Source organism: Papaver somniferum, chromosome 4 (assembly GCF_003573695.1).
Source record: "Papaver somniferum cultivar HN1 chromosome 4, ASM357369v1, whole genome shotgun sequence".
Classification (NCBI taxonomy): Eukaryota; Viridiplantae; Streptophyta; class Magnoliopsida; order Ranunculales; family Papaveraceae; genus Papaver; species Papaver somniferum.
In genome coordinates, this window is record NC_039361.1 from 107,026,203 (window position 1) to 107,044,283 (window position 18,081).

At 36.3% G+C, this 18,081-nt stretch overlaps 1 long non-coding RNA gene across 2 annotated transcripts; it reads left to right on the forward strand.

The window, feature by feature from the left end:
- Window positions 1-12,932: 12,932 nt before the first annotated feature.
- LOC113274152 lies at window positions 12,933-15,713 on the forward strand. Of its 2 annotated transcripts, none has more exons than XR_003322830.1 (5): window positions 12,933-13,265; window positions 13,401-13,474; window positions 13,824-14,743; window positions 14,893-14,952; window positions 15,297-15,713. It is a non-coding gene; the product is annotated as an uncharacterized LOC113274152 (long non-coding RNA). The 2 variants fall into 2 exon arrangements; XR_003322831.1 differs by having other exon boundaries at window positions 12,933-13,228.
- The last annotated feature ends 2,368 nt before the right edge of the window (window positions 15,714-18,081 follow it).

The following is an 18,081-nucleotide window of genomic DNA, read 5'->3' on the forward strand; positions in this document are numbered from 1 at the left end:
GAGTTGTCTTTATTTAAGCTAAGTTTCATCTTGCAGTTGCCATTAATTGGTATCAGAGCTTGTTTCTGAGCCATGGAAAACGGAACCACCATTGTGGGTGCAAAACAGTTCATGCCACCATCAATACAAGTTCCAATCCTTAACGCCACAAACTACACAGTATGGGTCATGAGAATGAAGGTACTGATGAAAATCTACAAGGTGTGGGAAACAATTGATCCTGGTACATTGGACCCAGACAAAAACAATGTTGACATTGGATTACTCTTTCAAGCAATACCAGAATGTCTTGTTCTACAAGTTGGTGAACATGAAACTTCAAAGAAAATTTGGGATGCAATAAATGCACGTAATCTCGGAGCTGATCGAATTAAATAAGCCCGTCGGCAAACCTTAATTTCTGAATTTGAAAGAATGAAGATGAAAGAAACTGATACTATTGATAGCTTTGCAGGAAAGCTATCAGAGATAGCCTCAAAAGCTGCGTCACTTGGACAATCCATTGATGAAGATAAACTGGTAAAGAAGTTTCTCAATAGTTTATCAAGATCCAAGTATATTCATATCATAGCCTCTCTCGAACAAGTCTTAGATTTAAATAAGACTAGCTATAAAGATATAATTGGAAGATTGAAAGCATATGAAGAAAGAATCATTGATGAAGAAAACAATGGAGAAACTCAAGGAAAACTCTTATACACAAACTCTTACCAACAAAACTCTGCGACAAGAGGAAGAGCTCGTGGAAGAGGTGGTAGAGGAAACGGAGGCCGAGGAAGGGGAGGAAGGTTTAACTCACAAGATAGAACAACAAGTCAGAATGATCAAAACCAAAGGAAAGAATACAAAATATGGAAGAAACAAACAAGAATGAAACAAGGGAAGCAGATACAGCTCTTTTTATGCACGAAGTTGTATTCTTAAAAGAAGGGAAACTAATACCAAAGAATTACGAATCAAAAGATGGAGAAGAAGGAATCTGGTATTTAGATAATGGAGCCAGCAATCACATGAGTGGTAAGAGACACTACTTTTCTAAACTCAATGAGAAAATCAAAGGACAAGTGAAGTTTGGGTATGGATCTTCTGTAGAAATTGGAGGGAAAGGATCAATTCTATTTCAGAGCAAGACCGGAGAACATAAGCTTGTCACAAACATCTACTTCATCCCAAACTTACAAAGCAACATTCTAAGTTTAGGACAAGCTACAGAAGTTGGATGTGATGTTATAATGCGACAAGATTATATAACAGTTCATGACCGAAGTGGAAGACTTTTAGTTAGAGTCTCACGCTCACAGAATAGACTCTACAAGATAAGTCTCATGATTGGAAGGCCATTGTGTCTGAATATGAGGCTTGAAGATCAGACATGGAAGTGGCACGCAAGGTTAGGACACATAAACTTTAGAACATTAAAGGCAATGTCTCAGAACAAGATGGTTCGAGGGCTACCACAGATAAACGATGAATCAAGGATTTGTGAATCATGTTTAGTTGGAAACAAATGCGTCAAGGTTTTCCAAAAGCAACAACATTCAGAGCCTCAAAGACATTAGAGCTTCTTCATGCTGATTTATGTGGTACTATTACACCATAAAACCTTGCAAATAAAAAATACATATTTGTTATTATAGATGACTTCTCAAGATATATGTGGTTTATTCTTATGAAAGAAAAGAGTGAAGCATTTGACAGATTCAAAGCTTTCAGAAATCTGATAGAAAAAGAGTTAAAAGAGGAGGTCAAAATGCTTAGAACTGATAAAGGAGGAGAGTTCACTTCCTTAGAGTTCAACAAGTTCTGTGAGTCAAATGGAATCAAAAGGCAACTCACAGCACCATATACACCACAACAAAACGGAGTGGTGGAGAGGAGAAACAAGACTCTAATGGAGATGACAAGAAGTTCTTTAAAGGCTATGCAGGTACCTAATTATCTATGGGGAGAAGTTGTACGACACTCCACATACCTAATAAACAGGATACCTACGAAAGCTCTGAAAGACATGACTCCATATGAAAGTTTGCGAAAGAGAAAACCAAACATAGATCATTTAAGAGTTTTTGGTTGCAAAGCATATGCAAAAGTTGATTCTGCAACTCTTAAGAAACTGGATGATCGATCTCAGACTCTTGTGCATCTAGGAATTGAGCCTGGATCCAAAGCTTACATATTATTCAATCCAACAACGAAAAGAGTAATAGTGAGTCGAGATGTGGTATTCGATGAAAAAGCAAACTGGAACTGGAAAGAAACTAATGATGGACCAAGTAGGGATCCAGGAATGTTTCACATGAGATGGGGTCAAGTAATTGATGAAGGCGAAGGACCCATAATCATTAATACCAATGGAAACAATGATGTTAATCAAGAAGAAGAAGAGAATAATGAGAACACTGAGAATAACGAAGAAGAAGAAGAAGAGGAGATCGATGAAATAACTCAACCCATTCCACTGCGAAAATCAATAAGACAGATACAAAAGCCACAGTATCTGGAGGATTATGTTCTTCAAGCTGTAGAAAAATGTGAGATTATGCTACTTTATGTTAATGATGAACCAAGGAATTTTCAGGAAGCAAAGGTCTCGACTAAATGGACACAAGCATGTAGAGAAGAAATTATTTCAATCAACAGAAACAAGACTTGGTTTCTAGTTGATAAGCCAGGTGGGGTAAAAGTGATTGGTCTTAAGTGGATCTTGAAAATAAAACGGAATGCTGATGGTACTGTCAACAAATATAAGGCAAGACTTGTAGCTAAGGGATACGTTCAAGAATCAGGCATAGACTTTGATGAAGTTTTCGCACCAGTTGCTAGACTAGAGACAATTCGTCTCTTAATAGCAGAAGCAGCATCAAACTCATGGGAAATTCACCACTTAGACGTTAAGACAGCATTCTTACATGGTGAATTGCGAGAAGATGTGTATGTTGAACAACCAGAAGGTTTTGAATTAAAAGGACAAGAGCATAAGGTTTAAAAGTTATCAAAATCTCTATATGGTCTAAGACAAGCTCCTCGAGCCTGGAATACAAAGTTAGATCAAATCTTAAGAGAAATCAGATTTGTTAAGTGCTCTAAAGAAACATCAGTATACAGAAAGAGAAGAAAAAGGAACGCTTCTTGTGATTGCAGTCTATGTAGATGATCTATTTTTGACTGGCAACTCCCTTAAGGTGATCAATGAGTTCAAGAGAGAAATGTCATCAAAGTTTGAGATGTCAGACCTCGGAAATCTCACTTATTACCTTGGCATAGAAGTCCATAAAGGAGTAGATGGGATTCAGATTAAACAAGAAGCTTATGCAAGGAGAATTCTGAAAGAAGCAGGACTTGAAACTTGTAATCCAACTAAGATACCAATGGAGTTTGGACTTAAAGTTTCAAAGGCACAAGAAGAACCTGAGACTGATCCAACAAGTTATAGAAGAAATGTTGGATGCCTAAGATACTTGTTACACACAAGACCAGACTTGGCTTTCTCTGTGGGAATAGCAAGCCATTATATGCAGAGTCCACGCAAGTCTCATGGTGATGTAATAAATAAGATATTGAGATATCTAAGAGGAACAATCAGCTGTGGATTGAAGTATGGTCGAGGAGGATCAAAAGGAATTGTTGGGTATAGTGACAGCAGTCATAATATTGACCAAGATGATGGAAAAAGTACAACTGGTCATATATTTTATCTAGGAGAAGCACCTATTACATGGTGTTCACATAAGCAAGACACTGTAGCCCTCTCATCCTGTGAAGCTGAGATCATGGCCGCAACAGAAGCAGCTAAACAATCAATATGGCTTCAAGAACTGTTGGGTGAAATCAAAGGAAGAGAACCTGAAAAAGTTCTCATCAAGATTGATAATAAGTCTGCAATTGCACTCACTAAAAATCCAGTGTTTCATGGGAAGACGAAACACATTCACAAAAGGTATCATTTCATACGAGAATGTATCGAGAAGGAGATCATCAACGTTGAACACATACCAGGAACTGAGCAGAAAGCAGATATATTGACAAAGGCATTAGCTCAGATCAAGTTTGAAGAAATGAGACAACTGATTGGAGTACAAGATATGTCACGGGTAAGGTTGAAGCTTAACGGGGAGAATGTTGGTTAAACTTCAACATAGAAGTCACTAACAAGTTGGTTAGGACAAGATTAGGAAATTGATGTAATCCTAAGGGAATTAGAAGTCATCTAGTTCTAAGAAAAGGAAAGACATGTAATAAGGTAATAGGACTAGGAAAAGGAATTCATAGTTCTATATATATATGATCACCAAAGTTGTGGTTGATCATATGAGCAAGATTAAAGCTTGTGTTTAGTTTTGAGAGATTTTCTAAACATCAATAAAAAGAGTTGTCTTTATATAAGCTAAATTTCATCTTGCAGTTGCCATTAAAATAAGTACACAATTCCATCTTTTTCTGACTTCTACTGATCTCTCTTTCTTCTCGAGTGTTGCTCAGGTCATGGCTGCAAAACAGATAGTGATACCAAGGTAAGGAAAACAAAAAAGCCTCGCCAATTGAAGACAGGAAACTTATATTGTTATCCTTGCCAGCAACAAAAGTAAAGTTTAGCACACAATCCAACACTGCCAAGAAATCGTATTGTTCACAATTTCTGAATTACAATACAGAGAGTTCGGTCATGGGGTTGAATTTAGCACATTTAAGAACACGAGAAAGTGGTTTTTTGGATCAAAAAAGTTCTGAAACATATAAATGTACACAAGTCTGGGTGACAACGACAGTACGACACATTGTATTTCAAAATATCCCTGTACACTGGCCGTCAACCTTTAGTGCTTCACACTCTCGTACCCATGTGACTATTAGATAACCACAAACTAATGCACCTCTAGTGTGAAGAATATATGATATACTGAAGAATCCTTCTTCAATTTAAGAAGAAACAAACAAACCATAAATGCATGTACCACAAACAACAGTCATGCCAGTTTCATTTGGTCAAGCCTAAATTAGTAAACTTGACAGCAGCAAAAAACATGGTTAATGCGCCCTAAATATAACAACAGCAACAAAAAACATGTCTTTATATATTCCCTCCGTTACTTTTTAATAGGCCAGTTTTTTTTTGTTGAGAAAATTAAGGAAATTAAGAGAACTAATTATTGAAAGTGGTCCTCTACATACTTGTCAATAAAAAAAAGTGAAGTGAAATGGTCCCCATGACACTTGTCAGCCAAAGAAATAAGTGAAATGGTCCACATAACACTTGTCATCAAAAGAAGTTAAAAGAAAAATGGTCCCAGAAAATTAAAGTAACATTTGACTTTCCCAATTAGGAAACTGGCCTATTTTTTTGAAATATTTATTTATAAAAACTGGCCTATTAAAAAGTAACGGAGGGAGTACTAAACAATTCAACACTTAAATCTATCTAGGCTGACATACATCTGCAAGGATTTTAACCTATCTAGTCTGACACAAATCTGCGAGTTCTCAACAAGAGTTCAACATTTTCATATACATACGATGAAAAAAGAGGATGAGTTGGTCCACGTTTCAGAGAATTGGAGGTCAGATGACCCAGTGGCTTGAAATAACGAGCATGAAGTTGAAAAGATGAACTAAAACATTAGAATTAAGGGCAGTCCGAGTTTAGACGGTATCAACGGTTAATGACACTTGTTAGTTATCTGAGTACCTGCAACCACGTGCAGCTCATTTATTTAAATAATCTGGTCTTGCTTTAGCATCTACAGATAGAATTGAGATGAAAACTGAAAAAAAAAAAAAAGACTATTAAGTTCAGTCTGTGTACCTTTATCTCCCACCTCTGCCAGGAAAGAGAGGACAAAATCACTGATCCAGAATTCTGCATATTACTGTATAAAATCTCAACCTCATTGAACCGCGCACTTCATCACCCTTTTGAGGAAAAGAAATCTAGGTATAATCCATAGACCAACATAAATTCCGAACATAATATGCAATTTATGATGATTTCACCTGATATGCTCATCATATAATCTGAGATATAATTCCAGGTTCTCTTGATAAATCATGCTCATAACTCCAAAACTTAACTACTAGATTAATCTACTAATCTGATGACAGTAATCAAGATAAGTTAGTACATATGCGTACTAATTAAAAAAAAGGATAATACACTTTGGAGCATCTGTAGATAAACATGTATCCCAAACATGGCTCCAAATCTAACTTAGAAAAATCATCAGCATCAACTCCTTCGACTCCTTCTGGTATGAAGGTTTGCAGAGAAACGAAGTTCTCCTCATGACAGTGCAGCTGATAATCCAAATTGGAACGATAAAAATCATTATCACCAGAACTATAGATGTGCCGCGCTTCTTCTATCTTAGCTCGAAAGAGCACATCCTCTCTATGACGAAAAGGCCTTACAAGCTGAAGTTTTTCAGAACGTAAGTTGTAAACTTGAAGATATTTTCCTTTGAACCAGTAAAGCAACATCTGATCTGAGAAACTGTAGATGCAGGTAGGAAGTGTAGTAGCACTGCCGAAGCAAAAACAGCAGGGCTCTGGTTCCAGCTTCCTTGAGCATGTGGGAGTAGAATTTATCCGAACATCAAAACTCTCCTCTTTAACCCACACTTGCTTGACAGTATCCTTCAATACGTACAAATGAATTTTACAACAGCAGCAGCAACTATTATTACTACTTCCCTGATGATCACCACGGCACCGATGAGGATAATCACTTACATTCCTTGATATTTTTTCGACACGCGCAATACAAGGAAATCCCTTGAACTCCAGAAGATGAGGATAATCGACAAGTATGCCCGTTGTAATCTTAGCTGGTAGCTGAATGAACTGAAACTTCTCATCACGGAGATTGAACGACAGTAGCATCTCCACCTCATTACTAACAGCATTACTGTCATCATGCTGGATATCGTTAGATCCTACTCCCCCCAAAGTTGCTACTATCTTCCAAACCAGACATCCATCGATAGTGGCACAGTAGATGGCTGATTTATCACTACCCGTGGGCGCTCTTATCTTTGTAACAGGACGGCCGCCGTGACCTGATATGGGCGTGGTTGTAGCAGTGATGTTTCTCCATGACTTAGTTCCCAATGTATACACCACGAAGTTGAGCTCTTTTTGAAAAGTACGAAAAATACTTACCAACTTGTATTCGTTTGCTGAGCGATCGAACCCAAACCCGTGACAGGTGATGCGGGCACTGACGGCCGGATAGATGAAGAGAAAGTCTTTCCTGTTTGGGTCCGAAATCATGTAAGCAGTTGCAGTTGAGTATCAGCTATACAAGGTAGACCATGACAGTAACCGACCATTTCACATTGATCACGACCAACAACACCACCTAGAGACTTGTCAAACTGTAGAGCATTTTCGTTTTCACGATCATACACTTTGAAAAAGTGACAGCCGTACGTAGGAATACTCTCTTTAACAATCCATTTTTCCCTGACATTTAAGAGACTAAGGACAACTTGGGGGTGTTTCTGCGACTGAAGGAAATGAGAACGAGTAAAGCGTTTATGATCATTATGGATGGAGTGATACCAGAGTTTAGATACCAGAGCAGAGAGTAGCAGTGTCGGGACTGGAAGCCTGGTCAATATTTCATCCACAATTAAATCATGAGGAAGGCACTTCTTACTCCTAAAAGCTCTTTTCTTCTTCTCTGTCACGGATCTTTTCTTGTTGGTCTCCACCACAGTTGGCGTATTTGTACCAATAACACAATCTTTTCTTCTATATGCCCTTTTCTTCGTCTCAATCACCGTTGAAGTATCACCACAATCTTTTCTTTTCTTTGCCTCCATCACTGTTGAAGTATTTGTATCGCCACAATCTTTTCTTTTCTTCGGCTCCATCACCAGAAGCTTGGTTTCATCCACAATCAAATCATGAGTAAGGCACTTATTCCTCTTCACAAATATAGGATCAAGAAGAAGATAATTCTTATTATGATAATCTTATCAATTCTGGTTACACATCTCATGTATATATAGAGCCCAATATTATGGTAAAGCAAAGATCCTATATACTAGGAAACACTATATTATCCTTAAATAAGGATATATATTAACACTCCCCCTCAAGTTGGTGCATAGATATCACACATGCCCAACTTGTCCAGAAAACTCAAGTATTTTTTGCATGACACTCCATGTGTGAGAATATCTGCAAGTTGTTCTTCAGACCGAACCGGTGGCAGCTCAATAATGTTGTTGTCCAGCTTCTCTTTGATGAAGAACCTGTCAACCTCCACATGTTTAGTACGATCATGCTGAACAGGATTATGAGCAATATAAGGCACCGCTTTGTTATCACAATACAGAGTAATAGGATCCTTGAGAGGAACCCCCAAATCCTTAAGGAGAAGCCTCAACCACAAAGTTTTACAAATGCCATCTGTCATACCTCTGAATTCAGCCTCTGCGCTTGATCGTGTAACAATATTTTGTTTCTTACTTCTCCAAGTAACTAAGTTACTTCCCACAAAGGTAAAGTAGCCTGCAATAGAACATCTGCCATCTATTTCTCCTGCATAGTCAGAATCTGTATATGCCACAACCTTTCTATACTCTTAATTTTTAGAGAATAAAATTCCTTTTCCAGGAGCAGACTTCAAATACCTCAAAATACGTAATACTGCATCCATATGTTGTTCACCTGGATTGTGCATGAATTGACTAACAACATTGAGTGCATAAGCAAGATATGGCCTTGTGTGATATAGATACATCAATCTCCCCACAAGTCTTTGATATCTCCTTTTATCAGCAGGAACTTGATCAGGTTCAATAGACAGATTTAGCTTTTCTTCTAAAGGTGTATGGATTGGCTGACATGCTGACATGCCCACTTATTTTAACAGATCAAGAACATATTTCCTTTGTGATAAGAAAATTCCTTCACTGGATCGAGAAACTTCAATCCCAAGGAAGTATTTCAATGAACCAAGATCTTTCATTTGAAATTCCTTTGATAAGTATCTTTGCAAAGATTTCCTCTCCTCTAGATCATTTCCTGTCACCACCATATCATCTACATATATGATAAGAGCAGTAATTTTATCCTTCCTTTTATTTATGAACAAAGTATGATCATAATTACTCTGACGATATCCAAAGTTCCTCATAAATTTGGTGAATCTGCCAAACTAGGCCCTTGGAGATTGTTTTAGTCCATACAATGACTTGTTTAGCTTACATACCTTCTTACCATGAGATCCTGGAAATGAAATACCAGGTGGTAGCTCCATGTAAGCTTCTTCAGTTAATTCACTATGCAAGAAGGAATTCTTTACATCAAACTGTTGCAAAAGCCAATCCAAGTTTGCAGCAAACGATAACAATACTCGTTCTGTGTTGATTTTCGCTACTGGAGAAAAGGTTTCTGTGTAGTCGATACCATAAGTTTGGTTGTACCCTTTAGAAACTAATCTTGTTTTATAACGTTCAATCTCACCATTTTCCTTGTATTTAATGGTGAAAATCCAACGACACCCCACAATTTTTCTTCATTCTGGACAATCAACATAATCCCAAGTATCATTCTGAAAAGGGACCTCATTTCTTCTTCTATAGCTTCTCTCCATTTTGGACAACTATTGCTTCCGGCACATTGTTAGGAATAAAAACAATAGATAGTTGATTCACGAATGCCTTATTAGCTTTAGATAAACGATGGTGAGAGATATAATGACTCATAGGGTACTTAACCTTACTAGAGATTTCAGGTTCATATCTGGGTTTAAGAATACCTCTGTTTACACGTTGTGTAAGTTGTCTCCTAGATTCTTCAAGAACATCCGTAGCAGACGATTGGTTTGGTGTTCTTGAGGTAACGTAGACTCTGGAATCTCTTCTATCATAACCTTATCTTGAATCTCTATATCACGATCTAATACTGTACTTTCTGTTTCTTCTCGTGAAGAACTTTCATCAACAGATTCTCTTACCATATCATCAGAGTTGACAATAATAGATACATCAATTTCCGATATATCTTCATCAAAGTTAAGAGTCTGAATTTCCTTATGGTACTCCCCTTGAAGTTCAGACTCACATGAAAAATACATAGTATCTTCATGAAATACAACATCCAAAGTAACAAACATTCTTTTGGTTGGAGGATGATAGCAACGATATCCCTTTTTAGTTGTTGCATATCCCACAAATATACACTTCAGAGCTCTAGGAGCCAACTTATCACGTTGGTTCTTGTGCAGATGAACATAAGCTACACAACCAAACACATGAGGCGGCAGATTAGGAACAGTTGGAGCCACAACTGCTTCAGCAAGAGCTTGATGGGGTGTTTGAAACACAATGGTACTGGATGGCACTCGATTGATAAGCTATGCTGCAGAAGTAAGTGCCTCTCCCCAATACATCAGTGGCATATGTGGTTCTATCAACGAAGCACGGGACACTTCCAGTAAGTGACGATTCTTTCTCTCTGCTACTCCATTCTGCTGAGACGTATTAGAGCAAGTAGTTTGATGAATAATCCCGTGTCCCTCAAAATAATGCTCAAGGTCAGAATCCATATATTCACCACCATTATCACTACGAAGTACTTGAATCTGTTTGTTGTACTGTGTGTTAATCATCTTATGGAACTTTTGAAACAAGGCGGTAACTTCACTTTTGTTTTTCATGAGACACACCCACGTCATTCTAGTGCAATCATCAATAAAAGTAACAAACCATCTTGAACCACCCAGGGAGTAGTTTTAGATGGCCCCCAAACATCAGAGTGTATGATCATAAAAGGAACTGGACTCTTATTGAATGATAATGAAAAAGAAGAACGATGGCTTTTTGCAAGTTCACATACTTCACAATGAAAACTAGAAATATCAAGTTTTGCAAACAAACTAGGAAATAATTTTTTTAAATAACCAAACGACGCATGTCCCAATCGTCAATGCCATAACAAAATTTGAGATTTTTGTCTGTCCCCCTCAGAACCATCATCAAGAAGAGTTTGACGCGGCTTATCCGAACTACTTGACACCAAATCCAGATAATACAACTTCCCACGCTTAACACCATAACTAATCGTTTGCTTCGTTGTGATGTCCTTAAAAACACAACAGTCAGACCAAAATATCATTACACAATGTAAAGTATTAGTTATTTGGGAAACTGATAGGAGATTACAGTCTAATGTAGGAACTATTAAGACAGAATCTAAGTTTAAAGTTTCAGTGAGAGATATTGACCCTTCACCAGTAATTCACTACAAGAAAATGAGGCTTTGGTGACAACAGTTTTTGCAGCAAAGAATATTTCATTGCTAAAGCCTACTTATTGTGGCAAAAAAATTGGTTGTCACTGTTGTTAGCTTTTTTGCGACGGGACTCAGGTTTCGTCACTCAATAGTTTTTAGTGACTACATTTAGAGACAAAATAAAGTTTAGTCACTGATAAGTTTTTTGTAATAATATATTTTCGTCACCATTTAATTCTATTGTGACGATGCTAAAAAGTTGACATAGAATCGTTTCGGTGATGATCTATAACTTTCGTTACAAAAAAAAAAGTTGTAGTGACAAAATTAATTCGCCACTAACTAATTTTACAGTAACAAAATTAAAAGTTTTACGCTATATTTAATTTTAGTGGCCATCAACATTTTTTGTTGCAAATATTTATATAGTAACTATTTCTAATCGTCACAAGAAAGAACACCTGTGACGAACTAAATTTTTTGGTTGTAGTCATTTTCAGGGACACTATAAATTTACCGCAGTTCTTGATGTCAGTGATTATTAAATTATCGTCACAAAGAATTCTTTATGGTGTCAAAAAAACATGGCTGTTGAAGAATAATTTTTTGGTAACAATATATTTTATCACCTAAAACATAATATTTAAAAAACTTATAAATTAGCGAAAATAAATTTATTCCTCGAAGTAATTTTTCATAAATATAATTACTAAAACTAATCGTTTTTATTAAGGTCCGTCTCAGTTTTTATCATTGATGGCATTGTATCATTTTTGTATGTTTGACGGTGTTATGATATTGGTACCTGATATGGTGAACCATGGTTCATAATTCATTTGTTATGGTTCACTGACCCTTCCCTAGAGCGATCTCGCTTTAATTCAATATTTATGAAGAATATATTAAAATATGTATTTACAATTTGATGAAACGGGCTCAATTTTAAAAACACCATGCATATGTACACAACATACTATTATCCATAATCAATTTTTTTACGATGACTCGAAATTTTCATGAAATTCAAAATTAATTACAAGCATAAATGTATTACTGTGCCAAAAAATTATCTTGTAACCTAAGAATCTACAATCCAATACCTCCTTACTCCAATGTTGCCAGTATGACAAAAACTTGTAAACTCGGTTTGAAATATTCTCGGTATCTTCTCATTTCGTTCAATAATCCTACGATCTCACTATAATTATCCAAATTTCCTCTAATATATCCAAATTTCTTTTGATTGAGGAGTTGTGAACCAAAATTTCCTTCATTACCTCTCCAACTACTTGACATTTACTCCGAAACTATAATTATGTACTAGTATGAATCAAAATTTTGCTTCATGATATCTATGAATAGCTGAAATGTATATCAGAATTCTAAATTAACAAGTGCGAGCCAAAAGTATCATTGGATAGTCAAAATCAACATCATAACTCTAAATATATTAACGTGAACCATACTTCAGGACCTTTTTGACTAGTCGAAATACGAACTCTCACTAGAACCTGGTGCATATCACACGTACACTTTCCCTAATCCGTATGAAAACTCCAGGACAAATTTCTACCATTCAAAAGATTTCATAATCCGTATTGATTGTATCTCAGGCTAAGATCTGGCCATCCAAAGTTTTCATCAAAAGCCTAATTCTTGTTCTCTCATTTCACTTTCTTCTCCATCCCTTTCTCGATACCTCCGCTCACTCCGGCCAAAAGAAAAAGAAAACCTAACTCAATCTGGACTCTCTACCACCTCCGCAATCCCTTTTCTCTTCTAAATCTCCTTCCATCCAGAAAAATGAAGTCCGTCTTTACCAATCGGCCATACTCAATCGCGAACAAAAATCATCCCTGGTGATTCCCAGAGAAGGAGGAGAGAAAGAAGTTCATCAAACACATCTAGATCCAATGCAGTCCGAAATCCTCAAGTATTCAAAGTGGAAGAAGTGGGAGGGGATATAGTAGAGCAACACCCCTATTTTGATGTATTGTGCATTTGTTCATCTTTTCAGAGTACATGAAGTATTGTGCATTTGTTCATCTTTTCAATTTGTTTGATTTTAGGATTTTATGTTCATAATTTTTTTTAATACAAAACCCCTATTTTGTAACTTTGTCTTGTTAATTGAATCGATTTGTTGTGTTTTTAATTTGCAGCAACACGAAATTGGGCATAATGGCAGTGAGTTCAACTGGACTCAAGAAGTCATCACTCTTGTCATTCTTAAAAGGTCACTATTTTTCTGTGCCAATCTAATGTTTACATTAAAATCCGATGATACCACCAATTCATATAGGATATGATAGGATGGGATAAGATATGATATGATTGCTTCACTGAATCACAAAGTAGTGATACTTCTTTCATGTTTCACACCCACACCTCTAAATTTGATAGTTGAATGTTGCAAATCAGATCGGGATATTGACAAGCTATGGAAGGCTCCCCAGCACAAGGATGCTTTGGCATGTGTTAATCCGTGCTCTCAATATTCACATAAGCTGAATGTTTGTGTTTAATTCTACAGTGTATAATTTACTCAATATTTGATTGTTTTTCTTTTTGGTTGTTTGATTCAGGTCATACAAAGTTGCGTAATTACTTGCTTGTACACACAAATGGTGACCTCAATCAGATGAAAGCTGGGGTCTGTATCATTCTCTACCTCCCGTATTGTGTTGTTTTCATAGATTTTAACGGTTAGCTGAGTAAGATTATTCAACTGATTATTGATATGGCTAACTGATCTTCTAAGTAAACCCTGCTTCAATAGAATTTTACTTCTTTCTATCCCAGAATTGGGCTACTGAAATACTCATAATCTGCATACCTACAGTTGGAGACTGGATATACATGACTATTTAGTTCACTTATTTTTAACGGAAAGATATAAATTTAAGTCAATTGGCACCTATTACTATCATCTTCTGCTATATTTCTGTCCCAAATGTAGTATGTGAATTCACTAGTAACTAGATATTGGATAGAACTACGATTTATAAGTTCATACCCCCCTTTCTGGCAAGAAGGGCGAGGAGCCAATTCCTTTGTCATGGAAACAGAAGTTCCTCTGTTTAATCCACAGAGACCTAACTCTTGGGCTGTAGAGGAGCCATTTTACATGCTCACAGCATTTACAGAACTGCAGAAACATATACCCTTAGGCTATAGAGCAAAGACTCATAATAATTTTTGCAGGATGGTTTGCGCCTCAGCAGCTTGTGAAGTGCTTTGAGCCTTTTACTACTGTACTTGATTTACACTTACAAGAGATTCATCACCTGCATACAAAAATGATCCACTTTGTATTTATAGATACAACATCCACACCAAAGAACGTGGGATTGACACGGGGATTGGACTAGATGTACGGATGGATGCTAACAAAGGAAAGCTGGTTGTTTTGTTTTCAGAATTAAATGGAGAGCCTCTATGCGAGAATGGCCCCCAAACTCGCAAACGAGTTTGTGGTAATAGTTTGTCCTATAGAAGCACTCAGGTACAAGTCTTGGAGTGAAACACAAGTCCTCGATATAGATTCCCTGATTGACAGGGTCAAGTTATGCATATTTGTACTATCTGTTTTTTCCCCCGTAGATTAGTGTATTAAAACTTAAAGTTGAAAATTGATTTGGTTTCCATTTTCAGAAGGAGTTCATCTGGACACTACTCTACAAATGTTAAAGAAGTTCTTAGAGGAATTTATAGGTGAGTATACAATACTAATGTTTTATTTCTGTTAGTTGTCATGGGCACGATTAAGTGCAAACTCAATATTCTATATTATCTAATTGAAAAACGAATTTGATTGTTATTTTTATTAATGACCACACCCTCGTGAATTCTAAGCTCATCGTCTGACTGTGTTCCAGTAACTCTCACGCTTGTTTAAAGACCAACCATTATTGTTGCACCTTCATGTGATGTTGTGGTCATCATTAGTTTCACTCTTGCTTACCATACATGAAAAAGTTTTATTTAGTCCCTTTAGCACAGATGCAATCACTAGTGTCACTCTTTGCTTGTACTAATTTTATTTACATTATTTATAGGATAAAATCAATGAGTTGTTACAAAGGGAGCTACACCACCCACTAAGGCAGAAATATGTGCTGAAGTTTGAAGAGAAAGCGAAGATGCTGACGTACTATAGCCACTGCTGATTCTGATGATGAAGCACTTCATGGTATGATACAAAACATGCTGACAGAATTCAAGCTACGCGCACAAAATGAGATGATCAAAAAATTACAAGAAAATGAAATATTCACTCTAAGCATGATCCGTGAACAACAAAATATGATGCGCAGAAGTGATCCAAGCGACATTAGCTCTGATAGAACAACAGAAAACGTAATGCAAGAGCAACAGTAAAATTTTCACTTGTCAAATGTTTTAAACTTAGCATCATTTTTTGTATTGGAAGTGATAATCAGATGTTTTTTAGTTTGGATATTGTTTTAATAAATTTGAAGCTAACAAGTATTGTTCACAATGTTTATTTATTTATATTTGCGTAATGTGTAATAAATCTCTTGATAATGATGGGATAGTCTAGGCTATCACTAAAGAAAATTTGGTGATAGCCTGTAATAACTTTTGAGACTGGTAATTTTGTCGGTAAAATGACAATGATATTGGTTGGAAAAGTTGTTTTGGAGACAATGATATTCGTTATTCACCATACAAAGACAATTCTAATTGGTCGTTATTTTTAGAGACAACTTGTTTTTTCCATTCATTTTTTATTCTGAGACAAAAATTATTTCGCAGCTAAATTATAAATTTTTCAGAGACAAAATAAATTTCGCGGCTAAAATCATTTTATGTGACGATTTTGTTTCTTCACTATAAGTATATTTTGAGACGAACAAATTCCGCCGCTAAAACTAGTTTAAGTGGTAAAATGTTTTCCTCACCAAAAAATACTTAGAGTGACAAAATTCTTCATCACAAAATTAGTGAACAGTGTCAATTTTATTTGCTCACGAAAAGATAGTTTTGATGGCAAAAAGACTTATGTCACTAATCAAAAAATTCGGTGACAATTTCTTATGGACGTCACAGAACACTTTCAACGACTCGCTATAGGTGACGAAATTTTTTGTGCCGCTCAATTCTTTTTGTAACGAAGAAATTGGTTTTCATGACACAATGTATTGCCACTAAAAGCGACTTTTCTTGTAGTGATTGGATCTTGTGAGCCATTTGCAGTAGAGACTGTTTTTTGTAAGGATTGTTTAAGGGGAGAGATTTTTTTAGAATCACATGTCATATGGTCTGTGGCACCGGAATCAACTATCCATGAATTATTCGAAACAAGTGAAGAAACATTTAAAAACTTACCATCGTTACATGTCCTTGCTACTGATGAAGATATTACCATGGAATCCTTTCCTTTCTTTGTTGAATCCATTGGAGCACCAGAATTTTTCTTTGTCTCCTTCTTCCTCTCCAGATGTTGATCCCACAAATCTGGATATCCAACCAACTCGAAACACATGTCAATTGTATGTCCAGATTGATTACAGTGTGTACACTTAAGTGATGACTTGTCCACCTTAGTCTTTGAGTATCTCTGAAAAGACCCTTTTTGATTGTACCGGTTTCGAGTTTCCGTAGAAGCAGGTTCAACTTCTTCCTATTCTTTTGATATCGTTGTACGTCGAACAGATTCACGACGAACGAGTGCATAACATGATTCCAATTCAGGAATAATATCCTTTCTCAAGATTTCACCACGGATCTGTTCAAAACTTTCATCTAATCCAGCAAGGAATATATGCTCCCTTAGGCGCTGAATTGATTTTCGATAGGCTTCAATATCATTATAATTCTCAATAACCACCTTGTCACAATGATCCCGCTCTCCAAATATTTCAGTTAGTTCTCCATAATAAATTGAGAGTGCTCTGCCATTTTGTTTTGCCGAAAACGCTCGTCGATTTAGAGTAAATACCTGCATCTCATCATCTCCATCATAAAAGTCTTTAGATAATGCATCCCAAATCTCTCTAGAAGTAGGTAACCGAATATATCTCTTCATGATTTCAGGTGACATAGACATCACCAACCATCTCTTGATTTTTTGATTATCTGTGTGCCACTTCTCATATCTTGGATCTTCCTCGGTAGGTTTTCTTGTCCTTCCCATAATAAAGGAGGTTTTTTCTTTTTCAGCAATATGCATCTCCATGATTTGTGACCACAAATAATAGTTTGTTTCATCAAGAACAATCCCAGGCTTGAATACTGCACCTTCAGATTGAAGGATAATAGGAGAAAATTTGTTTTCCATCTGCCCTTTTTGTTTTGATTTATTTTGGTATAATTCTGAATCACTACCCATGATTGAAGAACCCTAGCTCATAGATACCATCTTCACAAATATAGGATCAAGAAGAAGATAATTCTTATTATGATAATCTTATCAATTCTGGTTACACAACTCATGTATATATAGAGCCTAATATTATGATAAAGCAAAGATCCTATATAGTAGGAAAAAATATGTTATCCTTAAATAAGGATATATATTAACAATTCCTTCTTCTATATGCTATTTTCTTGTTGATATCCACCACAGTTGGCGTATTTGTACCAACGGTACAATCTTTTCTTGTATATGCTCTTTTCTTCGTCTCCATCACCGTTGAGGTATCACCACAATATTTTCTTTTCTTCTTCTCAGTCACTGTTGAAGTATTTGTATCACCACCACAATCTTTTCTTTAATAGGCTCTTTTCCTCTTCATCTCTATCACTGTCACATCAGTGTTGGTGGTTATATCCTCACCGGCACAGCCAATTTGTGGGGGTTGTATGATGCCCGTGGTC